At 44.7% G+C, this 12,678-nt stretch overlaps 1 protein-coding gene across 2 annotated transcripts in view; it reads left to right on the top strand.

Moving 5' to 3' along the window:
* The window catches only part of cdk15 (cyclin-dependent kinase 15), a 227,410-nt gene that overhangs the window by 92,367 nt on the left and 122,365 nt on the right, over positions 1-12,678 (top strand). The window lies entirely within an intron of this gene.

The following is a 12,678-nucleotide window of genomic DNA, read 5'->3' as shown; positions in this document are numbered from 1 at the left end:
ATTAAAGAAATGTGAATCAAAATGTAAAATAGAAAAAAAAAAGAGAGTTTGAGTTCAAAGCAGAACTCTGAGAGAGACAGACCCCAACACAGCGTTTATAAGAGACACAGGACCCGCCCCCAGAGGTACCAGCCAATCAGAGCACAGGGCAGAAAACATGCACTGCTTAAAAAAAAGAGTTGCTTTGTTACAAAAATACCATGACTGAACTCGTGCTAAGCTAGGACTGAACCAGGACTGAACCAGCACTGAACCAGGAATGAACCAGGACTGAACCAGGACTGAACCAGGACTGAACCAGGGGTAAACCAGGACAAAAGTGGTACACTATTTACCTGTGCCCCTCGATCGCTGGCTCACCAGTTCAAACCTCACCTGTTGCAAGTCTTATACAGGTTGGGTTTGATAGCCTCTCCTTCCTCCTCTCTCCCTCTTCTCTCATCCCTCTCTCCTCTTACTCTCTTTAAAGGATCTTAGTCAGGTTGGGTCTGGCAGTGACTTTACCCCCCACACACCCTTCTCTCTCCCTCTCTCCTCTCTCCCTCCTGTCCCTTTACCCCTCTCCCTCCACCTCTCTTCTCCCCCCTTCTCTCCTCTCCCTTTAGACTTCTCTTACACAGGTTGGCTCTGACAGTGACTTTGCTTCAGGGAAATTATTTTGTTAACGTTTTTTTTAACAGAATTTTCACTCAACTGCTTTCACAAAAATGAAAGCAGTTGTGATGAGAGCAACACACAAGCGAACATTTAGGAAAAACAACTGGAAAAACCATTTGGGAAACAGTGAACAATGTCTGGGAATAGTGTGATAAATGTGTGTGATAAAAATGTGTGTGATGAACATGTATGTGATAAACATGTGTGTGATGAACATGTGATAAACGTGTGTGATAATCATGTGTGATAAACATGTGTGTGATAATCATGTGTGATAAACGTGTGTGATAATTGTGTGTGATGAATATGTATGTGATAATCATGTGTGATAAAAATGTGTGTGATAAACACGTGTTGATAAACATGTTTTTTACAGATTTCTGACTCTGATTTAAAAAGCTTAAAAAAATTAGAGCAGTTGTGATGAGAGCGACACACAAGCGAACATTTAGGAACAACAACTGGAAAAAATATCTGGGAAACAGTGAACAATGTCTGGGCATAGTGCGAAAAACGTGTGTGATAAACATGTTTGATGAACGTGTATGATAAATATGTGTAAAAATGTTTGTGATAAACATATGTGATAAACATGTGGTGATTAACATGTGTGATAAAACATGTATGTGATAAATATGTGTGATGAACATGTGTGTGATAAACATGTGATAAAAATGTGTGATAAACATGTGTGTGACGAACATTTGTGATAAATGTGTGTGATGAACATTTGTACCAAATATGTGTGATAAACGTGTGTGACAAACATGTGTGATAAACGTGTGTGATGAACATTTGTGCTAAATACGTGTAATAAACATTTCTGATAAACATGTGGGTGATAAACATGTGTGTGATAAACGTGGGATAAACATGTGTGTGACGAACATGTGTGATAAACGTGTGTGATAAACATTTGTGCTAAATATGTGTGATAAACATGTGTGTGACGAACATGTGTCTGATAAACGTGTGTGATAAACATGTGTGTGATAAACATGTGTCTGATAAACATGTGGTGATCAACATGTGTGATAAGCTTGTGTGTGATAAACATGTGTGGTAAAAATGTCTGTGTGTCGTAATGTTTGAGCAGGCAGGACCAAAGAGTGCAGAACTCAGAGCAAGTTTACAGTGTTTATTTACAGTCAGTGAAACAACAGGCAAATGATGGTAGAACAGACAAGGGGCAGGGAGCAGGGAGCCAGAGTCCAGGGACGCGACATGGAGTGCAGGGATGAGGACAGGGAGTGGCCAATGCCGGAGCGGGGAGGCAGGGCCAGGAACAGAGTATACAACTGTGTATGGTGCCACATGTTTCAGCCAAAAAAATGTCTACAAGTGGGCTAAATTGTTTAAAGAAGGACAGAGCAGTGTTGAGGATGAAGGCAGGCCTGGGAGGCCTACAGAAGTGAGATCTCCTGAGGTGATCGAACCATACACAGTTGACATTCTCCTATGAATTTCAACGGGTTTGCACCCTTCAGCAACCAAAAACTTGATAACTGACCACTGTTAAATCCTGGAGCATGCTTCTTGGTTGGCCATCTTTGTTAATCGCCAAAACTCTCAAAGTTTTTTTTTTTTATCTGCAAAAGAAATTAAACCCACGTGAAAAACAAGTTTAAAAAAAAAAAAGTAAACTTCTAACTGTATTAAAAGTCCTTATACCGAAAAATTCACCTTATTTATTGAATGACCCTTGTATTTATGGACAGAATTTCTAGGCACAGCCAGGGGCTGGAGGGGGTCTGGTTCGGGAACCACGGGATCTCATCTCTGCTGTTTGCAGATGATGTTGTCCCAATGGCTTCATCGAGCCAGGACCTGTGGCAGGTACTGGGGCGGTTTGTAGTTGAGTGTGAAGCGGCTGGGATAAGAGTCAGCTCCTCCAAACCTGAGGCCATGGTTCTCGACCGGAAAAAAGGTGGCTTGCACTCTCCAGGTGGGTGATGAGTCTCAAGTGGAGGAGTTCAAGTATCTCGGGGTCTTGTTCACGAGTGAGGGAAAGATGGAGCGTGACATTGACAGGCGGATCGGTGCAGCATCTGCAGCATCTGCAGTGATGGTCGCCGTATCGTTCTGTTGTGGTAAAGAAGAGCTGAGCTGGAAGGCAAAGCTCTCGATTTACCAGTCAATCTACGTTCCTACCTTGACCTGTGGTCATGAGCTCTGCGTAATGACTGAAAGGACAAGATTGCAGATAAAAGTGGCTGAAATGGATTTCCTCCGTATGTTAGAGATAGGGTGAGGAGCTCGGTCACACGGGAGGAGCTCGGAGTAGAGCCGCTGTTCCTACACGTCGAAAGGAACCAGTTGAGGTGGCTCGGGCATCTGTTCAGGATGCCTCCTGGACACCTCCCTAGGGGGGTGTTCCGGGCATGTCCCACTGGGAGGAGGTCCCGGGGAAGACCCAGGACACGCTGGAGGGACTGTATCTCTCGGCTGGCCTGGGAATGCCTTGGGGTCCCACCAGAGGAGCTAGACGACATGTCCAGGGTGAGGGAAGTCTGGGAGTCCCTGCTTAGACTGCTGCCCCCGCAACCCGGCCCGGGATAAGAGGGAGAAAATGGATGGATAAACATGTGCGATAAACACATGTGTGATAAACATTTGTGTAACAAACATGTGTGACAAACATGCGATAAGCATGTGTGTTATAAATATGTGTGATAAACGTGTGTTATAAACAAGTGTGATACACCTGTGTGATAAACAAATGTGAACATCTATGATAAACATGCGAGATATACACATGTGTGACAAACATGCGTGATAAACATGTGTGTGATAAACATGTGTGATAAACATGTGTTATAAATATGTGTGTGATAAACATGTACGATAACAGCTTGTGATAAACATGTATGTGATAAACATGTGTGATAAACATTTGTGATAAACATGTGATAAGCATATTTTTTATAAACATATGTGATAAACATGTGTGATAAACTTGGCCAGTTCATGAAGGCAGCAATTTGAGCAGAGATGCCCAGGCTTCCCTCCTCCCAGCTCTTTCGGGAGAATCCCGAGGCGCTCCCAGGCCAGCCCAGAGACATAATCCCTCCAGCCTGTCCTGGGCCTTCCGCAGGGTCTCCTCCTGGTGGGACTTCCCCGGAACACCTCCATAGGGAGGCGTCCAGGAGGTATCCAGAACAGATGCCCGAGGCCCCTCAGCTGTCTCCTCCCAAAGTGAAGGAGCAGCAGCTCTACTCCAAGCTCCACCCATGTGTTCCTGACCCTATCTCTATGGGAGCACCCAACCACCCTGCGGAGGAAACTCATTTCAACCACTTGTATCCATGATCTTGTCCTTTCGGTCATCACCCAAAGCTCATGACTATCATGTGGTCACTATGGTGATAATAGGAACATAAATTGACCTGTAAATCGAGAGCTTTGGCTTTAGACTCACCATGACAGTTTGATACAGTGATTGCATTGCTGCAGACGTTGCACTGATCCACCTGTCAATCTCATGCCCCATCCTTCCCTCACTCATGAACAAGACCCCGAGAGAACACAGAGCCACATGCAGAAACGTGTCAGCCAAAACAACCCCACAACATCCAGTGACAAGATACTCAGGATGGATCTCACCCACCCCTGAACCTTGCCACCGAGGAAATTTCCAACCACCTCAGTGACTTCAGCCAGGGTGATCGATGAGTCTGCCTCCAAGTCCTCAGTGTCTGCTTCCTGCTTCTTCATGAAGGTGGAATTGAGGAGATTCTCAAAGTATTCCTTCCACCATCCCACAACATCCCCATTTGAGGTCAGCAGATCTCTACCCGCACTGTAAACAGTGTTGGTGAAGCACTGCTTCCCCCTCCTGAGGTGTCGGACAGTTTGCCAGCATTTCTTTGAGGCAGACCGATAGTCCTCCTCCATGGCCTCCCTGAATTCTTCCAAACCCTGAGTTTTTTGCCTATATGAACACACGAGCCACGTCATGCTTGTGCCAGTTCAAGACCCCACTAACAGAGGGTTCCGCCAGACATTCCCAACAAGCCGTCACAGTACATTTGGGTCTGCTAGGTCTGTCTGGTTTCCTCCTCCGCCAGCAGATCCAGATCAGATGGTGATCAGTTGACAGCTCTGCCCCTCTCTTCAACCGAGTGTCCAACACACACAGCCAGAGGTCAGATGACATGACAACAAAGGCGACCTCCGGCCTACGGTGTCCCGGTGCCACGTGCACTGATGAACACCCATGTGCTCAAACATGATGTTTGTTATGGGCACAGAAGTCCAATAACAGAACAACGTTTGGGTTCAGATCAGGGAGACCGTTCTTCCCATCAACCCTCTCCAAGTGTCACTGCCGTTACCCATATGGGTCAGTGAGCTGTCTAGTACTCCTCCCAGAGACTCCAAGAAGGCCGAGTACTCTGCAATGCTGTTTGGCCCCTCGGCTAACACAACCGAAAGGACCCTCTCATTCACCAGGGTGCATTCCAACACGTGGCAGCTGAGCTGTGGGGCAATAGGCAAGCCCACACCAGCTTGCTGACTCTCCCCATGGGCAACGCCTAAGAAATGGAGAGTCCAGCCCCTTTCAAGAAGTTAAGTTCCAGAGCGTAAGCTGTGCGTGGCTGTGAGGCCAAGTATATGTAGCCGCTAATTCTCAACCTCCCGCACAAGCTCAGGCTCCGTCCTTCCCAGCCTGAAGACACAGCGCAAGGTGACATTCCGTGTCTGTCCACATCGCTCCTTTGGGCTATTTCAGGCTGAGCCCCATGGCAAAGGCTCAGTGAGTACCCATCCCAGCCCTGGCACCAGGGCGAGGCCCCGGTAACACCAATCCAGGCAATGCAACTGGCCTTACCCTTATACTCATCATAAGGGCTTCTTAGTCTTACCCATCCCCCAGGACCTCTTTGCCATGGGTAACCCTACCAGGGGCACAAAACCCCCCACAATATAGCTCCCAGGATCATTCAGGTGCCCAAACCCTCCACCAAGGTGAGGTAAGGTGATTCAAGGAGGGGTGTGATAAACATGTGTGATAAACATGTGTAACAGTTGCACACAGCTAATCAGTCTCCTCCTCAGATAGGATTGCGCCGACTGAGCAACTCATATATTGCATTTGACTTCTACTACTACATTTTTTACATGAAAAAAATAAAAATACATGACTCATAATATTTTTAAATGTCCAGTGTTTTACAAATGAATTAACATTTTATGAATACAATGCACACACCCGCACAAATAAAGAAAATGCCTTATACATCACAGCAGTGTATCTCACAGACACTTAAAAATAAAATGCATTCAAAGGCATCATTAGAAGCCCATATTACAAACAAAAATCTCAAGACTGTGGCTTGTCACCAAATAAAGCAGGTGGGCTTCTGAAATAAGGTACCTGAACCATAGAAAGAGCCAGCCCTAGCCTTCAGGGGCCCTAAGCTCTGACCAACAGGGGTCACGACTAAGTGTGTCTGCCACTACACTGACCTTTCCTGCCAAATGTCTGAGCTTAAAGGAGCACAAGGCAAGCATTGACAACTAACAGATTTCATAAGCATCATTTTGGTTTTGTTAGGAGGTATGTGAGGTATGTGTATTGTTATCTGTCCATACAGTCAAACTGTTGCAAACACTCAACTTAAGCGCTAATGGTTCAAGCCTGTGGGCTGGGTATTTCCGCTGTGATGCACTTAGGGTCTTGCTTGCCAAATCAACAAATCTGTTTTTAGTCTCACCCTTGGGTATTTGACAAAGTACAGCGCTAAGACCGTCCACAGAGGTAACCATAGACAGGACAAATAGTTCTTCAAAGTTTGGATGGGCAAGCACAACATATTTCAAAAGCACTGACTTTAACTGCTCAAAGGCTATAACACACTCATCGCTTCAGTCTGCAGTGGTGAGTTTACAGAAGGTGCCCTGTAGCTTTTTGATGTTTGTAAACTTGCCTTTTCTCTTCTGACCAGCAGTTAGTGCAAACAATGGCTTCGTGGCAGAGGAGCAGTTGGGAATATATCACCATGCATAGGAACAATCTTATGTGACAGACTGAAGCTGTGTTGCAATCTTCTTCCATGAGATCACTGACTTTCATGTTTGTGATTACTTCAACTTTTGAGGGGTCCATAGAGACACCTTTACTATCAATAACTTGGCCAAGGAAGTTTCTATCTCAAAAAATGGTGGCTTTTGGAGGCCAATTTAAGATTGTTCTCCCTGAGTCTGTAGAACACAGTTTGAAAGGGCCTTGCATTTCGAAGGGACAAAAATGAGGAGATTGTCAAGGTAGCAGAGGAGTTTTGAAAAGTTCGTGTCCCCAAATATTCCAACCGTCATCCTAATGAAGGATGCAGGTTTGTTGCAACTCTTTGTGCAGTGGGACATTGAAAAAGCCCAGGTCCACTGTACTGAATAGGCAGTTACCACCAAGCACAGCCAAACAGTCACCCTGGTGAGAAAGAGAGGACATTTAACCATCTGAAGTCAGTGCAAATCCCTAATCCACCATCCTTTTTCCATCCTTTTTTTTACCATGACCAAGGCTGAGTCATACTTGCTGGCATGCGAAAAGGGAGATCATCAGTGAGGCAGATACAATATGTATCAATCACTAAACAAGTGGAAACATCAACAAGTTCACTGTTTCTTTTTAGTGTGATCGGTTTGCCAGTGGAATTAACAACGATCATAGGCACCCATCTATCGCCCCTGAGAGGTGTAACTAGGCGACCCACCAGAACACTACCAGGTATGGCTTTTGAAGAGATTGGCTTAACTGAAACAGTACTGCTGGGGGACATGGGTACATTAATTGGAAGCCTCCCCCAGACTAAGTGCTTGTGTTTTGGTAACAAAGTCACAGCTTGAGTGAGCTAAACAGTACCTATATTGTCAGGGACAGCATTACCTTTCCAATGCTCAACATTGGTAAACATTGAGAGAAACCGATCAGTCTCAGGATGAAGCTGTGGACTATGTTTAGGCGCAATGTCAGATGTATGATGTGCTTTGGAGACTAAAATGAAGTCATTGTTCTGGACAGGCACAAGCAGTGTACGTACTATGACGTGCCTCCCATACAGTTGCATTTCTATGTCATAGAAACCCACAGGCCTTGTTTGCAGACAACCACTGCAAATTAACATTTTCAGCAGGTGTTTGCTTTTCAGGTAACCCACCAGCAACTCTGAGCTTTTTCAACCTTTTCACCATCATTCATGCAGTCAGCATGCCCCTAAGATTGAGTACACTGAACCACTATATGAGTCTCCTTAGATGTTAAAGTATAAGCATCATTATAAAGTTCAACCCGTTTTAGAGAGGGAATTGTCCATTACACCCACAGCAGTTTCTCTAGTGTAACAGCCAATTTAGAGGCATTGGAGGGTTTAGAGTGATGCTGGTTGCCAGGGACAGGACAGTCCTTTTTTCCAATGACCAGGAGACAAACATTTAAGGCACCTCTCTCTTTTACAGCGGGGCAGAGTGGAATTTTCAGTAGTGCCAGATACACTACATTGTTTGCACTACGTTCTTTTAGGATGTTGAGTCAAGGCAGAGTGGGTGCTCAAATAGGCTGGGACTTGTGTTTGCTTTGTGATTAAGCTGTCTAATACACTCACTAGGCTTTTCATGCAATCTACATCAATACCAGTTACATTGAGTGGCACAGCAGAAGGGGGAAACTGCATTTGTGGCTTAACTTAAATACATTAGAAAGAGACTGGTCAGGGCAGTGTTTGACAAACATCATACTTCACGGACTGGATCATCAATACTATGGCTCTGTCTCCGCAAACATTTACTTGCCACATCGATCGTCTTATTCTGTCTTATCCAACACCATAGCATCCTCACCTGGCATTGACTTTGACCATAAGTTTAGCCTTAATCTCCCATGATTGTTCATGTAGGGGAACATTTTGTTTTTTCAAATAGAGTCACATGATTTTCCCATTGATGGGCAGAAAACTTGTCTGAATTATCGCCTACAAAGATGAAGGTTTCCAAGGGGATCAATTCAATTTAATTTATTTTTGTAAAGCCCAAAATCACAACAGCAGTTGCCTCTTAGGGCTGAACATGAAGGAAGCCAGGCGAGGGAAGGGAGGGTCCAGGTCCACGGAACAGGATCAGGACAGAGGAGGGGGATCTTGGGTCCAGCCATCACCAGGCGGTCAGTGGCCAGGCATCTGAAACAGTTGCACTCCCCAGAGGGAAGTGGGACAGGGAACAAAATGTGACTAGCAATGAACAAACTCCAGGAGAACTGAATATTGAGTGCTGTTGACAGGGAAAATAGGAGGAAACAGAGGATAGTGCTCAGGTTACTATACTTCCCCCAACATAGCTGCTCCTAAGGCAGCTTTGCTAAAGTCCAAGAGTCCAAGTTGCTCTTGGTCCAATAAGACTCCAAGGTTCCTTACAGTAGAGCTGGAGGCTACACTGACACTGTCCAGAGTCTCCCCTCTGACACCTGCAGCACATTCTAACCTCTGTAGTAGAATATTGTGGTCAATGGTGTCAAATGCTGCTCTGAGGTCCAATAGAAATGAATTATTAGCCTGTAGGTGGCGACAAAGCTGCTTAACTACAGCTTTTTCAAGGATTTCTGAGACAAAGAGAAGATAGGTCTATCAGAACATCATAATGCATGACAAAACTGACGTTAAACTGAATCATGTATCTGGGCAGCAAAGTTAGTGTCACTAGTCATATTCTGTGTGCTTCTGTCAGACTGTAACTTAGCAGGGATAGACTCACCAATCTTCTCGGGTGAGTTATAAGTCCACTTAATTCAGCAGTATCTGGCAGCACGGTGGCTGAGTGGCAACACTCATGCCTCACAGCATGAAGGTTTGGTTCGATCCCCGGGTTGCCCAGGCCTTTCTGTGTGGAGTTTTGCATGTTTCTCCCCGTGTCTGGATGGGTTTCCTCCAGGTACTCCGGTTTCCCCCATCAACCAAAACATGAACACCCTTCGAGACAACTGTTGTTGTGATTTTGGGCGTTACAAAAATAAAATGAATTGAATTGAATTGAAAAATGAATCTGCCCCAGTGACCTGGCACCTGGGGTCTGACTACATAACCCCCTACCCACACCAAACTAAACTAGGTTTAGACCTGGTTTAGACCTGGTTTAGACCTGGTTTAGACCTGGTTTAGACCTGGTTTAGACCCGGTTTAGACCTGGTTTAGACCCGGTTTAGATATGGTTTAGACACGGTTGAGACCCGGTATAGACAGGGTCTAGACCCAGTTTAGACCTGGTATGGACATGGTTTAGACATGGTTTTCTTTCCTGGTTTATTCCTGATTTAGTCCCTGTTTAGTCCTGGTTGTGTTTGAACCCTCGTGGCACCCCCTGGAGTAAAGACGCAGACACAGTTATTATTTTATATTTTTATTCAAATCAAACTTCATAATTTCAGTTTTGTTCAGTTTTCATAAAGATCAGCTTCGTCTCCAGAGCCGACGTCCTCGAACTGAAATAGACAAAAACACAAGGACTGAACTGTTTGGCCCAGATGCCCTCCCACAGCTGCATGCAGATGATGTCACCAGTATTTACATCACAAATACCTTTGAAAAAGCTTATTACTGTTGATTAAGCACCCCTGATCTAGATCTATTAACTCAGATGCCCTGCCAAGTTACGACCTGATGCCCTCCCAGAACTGTGTGTTTTTACTCCAGATGCCTTCCCTGAGTTCTCACCTGGACTTTGACCCAACACTGTGGATCTGTGGAGGTTTCCTTCTTCACACAGAACACCAGCGCTGGAAAAAGAAACACAGGGTAATTAACATGAAAGAGTGAATGGAAGAAAGAGTGAACCTGAGCCAGAGAGATGGAGTGAAGGAAGAAGAGGAGGATAAGGAGGGAGAGGGGGAGGTAGGATGAGGAGGGAGAGGAGGAGGTAGGATGAGGAGGGGTGGGACAAATGAAGATGAGGATGTTCTCTTCATTTCAGGTTCAGGAGTCGATGTAAAGGCAGAAAAAAAAGAACAATTATAAACCTCCATTTAAAAGTTGCTTTGATCGGTCCAAAGTGCAGTGGAGCTGTAGGTTTGAGCTCAGATACAGAATCTTATCGGTGAAACTGGAGGACCTACCCAAATATCAGTATCGGTCTGATATTTGGCACCAAAATGTTACATTTGCACTGTCCCAATCTGTGTGTGTCCATGTACAAAAGTAATTAGACTCAAAAACAGACCATAGTTGTTCAGTTTCAATTAAGCAATATTTTATTTGTCCCAAGAGGCAGTTTAAACACACTGAGCTGTAAATGCAACAATAATAAAACAGTTCAAACTGCAGCTCAGCAGCAATAATCAGTTTGTTGACAGATCTATGCTCTTGGTATTGTAGCTCCCTTAAAACAGAATACTGTTAGGCCCAGCCCTCCGCCCCATGGTACAATGAAGAACTGCACTCACCCAGTCAAAAGGGCTGAAAATTAGATAGAAATGGTGTTCCCTGTCCCACTCCACTCTGGGGACTGCAACTGTTTCAGATGCCTGGACACTCATCACCCAGTGATGGCTGGACCAAGACCCCCCTCCTGTGCCCTGAACCTGTTTCATGCAGCCAACCACGACCCTGGCAACCACAGACCAGAGCTGTGGTTTCACGAAAAATACCTTCATCTGGACAATATAGATTAAATCATGTTGAACGTGAAATGAAACCTGACTACTCCAGACTCACAATATGTCCTGTTTGTCATGAGTCTGGACCTAAAACAGCTGCCAGAAAGGTGTTATGTAGTACTCACATTTACAGTTCTGTTTGTGGAAAATGCCAGTTTAAATAAAGCACAATTGAATTGAAATGAGTTCTCTTATATATTGTTCATATATTTTTAAACTAAAACCATCACGAGGCACAGCTGTAGCTCCTCAAGTTGTACGCACTGATGTTGCGGACTCTTAAACTGTTTCCTTCAACTGAAAACTTCTCAGAATGAGTCCAAATACCGAACTCATTATCTACAGTAGTGTGAATTATGCTGATACAGATGTACAGTCCATCAATCTCCATAAACCAGAAGGTCTTCTCCATCTTCACAGAACAGTTCAGAACCACAGTATGACCCAGATGCACCTGGACCTCGGACTGAGCCTGGACCAGAACCAGGACCTGGACCAGGACCTGGACTAAGACTTGGACAAAACACATTTCACAGTGACAACTAATTGAGTGTGGAGCTTCTTGAGAGAACAGAGATGTTAAAGTCCTGGTTTAGTCCTGGTTTAGATCTGGTTTAGTCCTGGTTTAGTCCTGGTTTAGATCTGGTTTAGTCCTGGTTTAGTCCTGCTCTAGATCTGGTTTAGATCTGGTTTAGTCCTGGTTTACACCTGGTTTAGTCCTGGTTTAGTCCTGGTTTAGATCTGGTTTAGTCCTGGTTTAGATCTGGTTTAGATCTGGTTTAGTCCTGGTTTAGATCTGGTTTTGTCCTGGTTTAGATCTGGTTTAGATTTTTTTGATTCCTGGTTTAGACCTGGTTTAGATCTGGTTTAGTCCTGGTTTAGATCTGGTTTAATCCTGGCTTAGTACAGGTTTAGTCCTGCTTTAGATCCGGTAGAGTCCTGGTTTAGATCTGGTTTAGTCCTGGTTTAGTCCTGGTTTAGATCTGGTTTAGTCCTGGTTTAGTCCCGGTTTAGATCTGGTTTTGATCTGGTCTAGATCTGGTTTAGTCCTGGAGTAGACGTGGTATAGTCCTGGTTTAGATCTGGTTTAGTCCTGGCTTAGTCTTGGGTTAGTCCTGGTTTTGATCTAGTTTAGTCCCGGTTTAGTCCCGGTTTATATCTGATTTAGATCTGGTCTAGATTTGGTTTAGTCCTGGAGTAGTCCTGGTGTAGTCGTGGTTTAGATCTGGTTTAGTCCTGGTTTAGATCTGGTTTGGTCCTGGTTTATTCCTGGTTTAGATCTGGTTTAGTCCTGTTTTAGATCTGGTTTAGACCTGGTTTAAATCTGGTTTAGTCCTGGTTTAGACCTGGTTTAGTCCTGGTTTAGATCTGGTTTAGTCCTG

Source organism: Periophthalmus magnuspinnatus, chromosome 2, assembly GCF_009829125.3.
Source record: "Periophthalmus magnuspinnatus isolate fPerMag1 chromosome 2, fPerMag1.2.pri, whole genome shotgun sequence".
Taxonomy (NCBI): domain Eukaryota; kingdom Metazoa; phylum Chordata; class Actinopteri; order Gobiiformes; family Gobiidae; genus Periophthalmus; species Periophthalmus magnuspinnatus.
The sequence above is the reverse complement of the archived record's forward strand: the minus strand, read 5'-3'. Positions and strand labels throughout refer to the sequence as shown.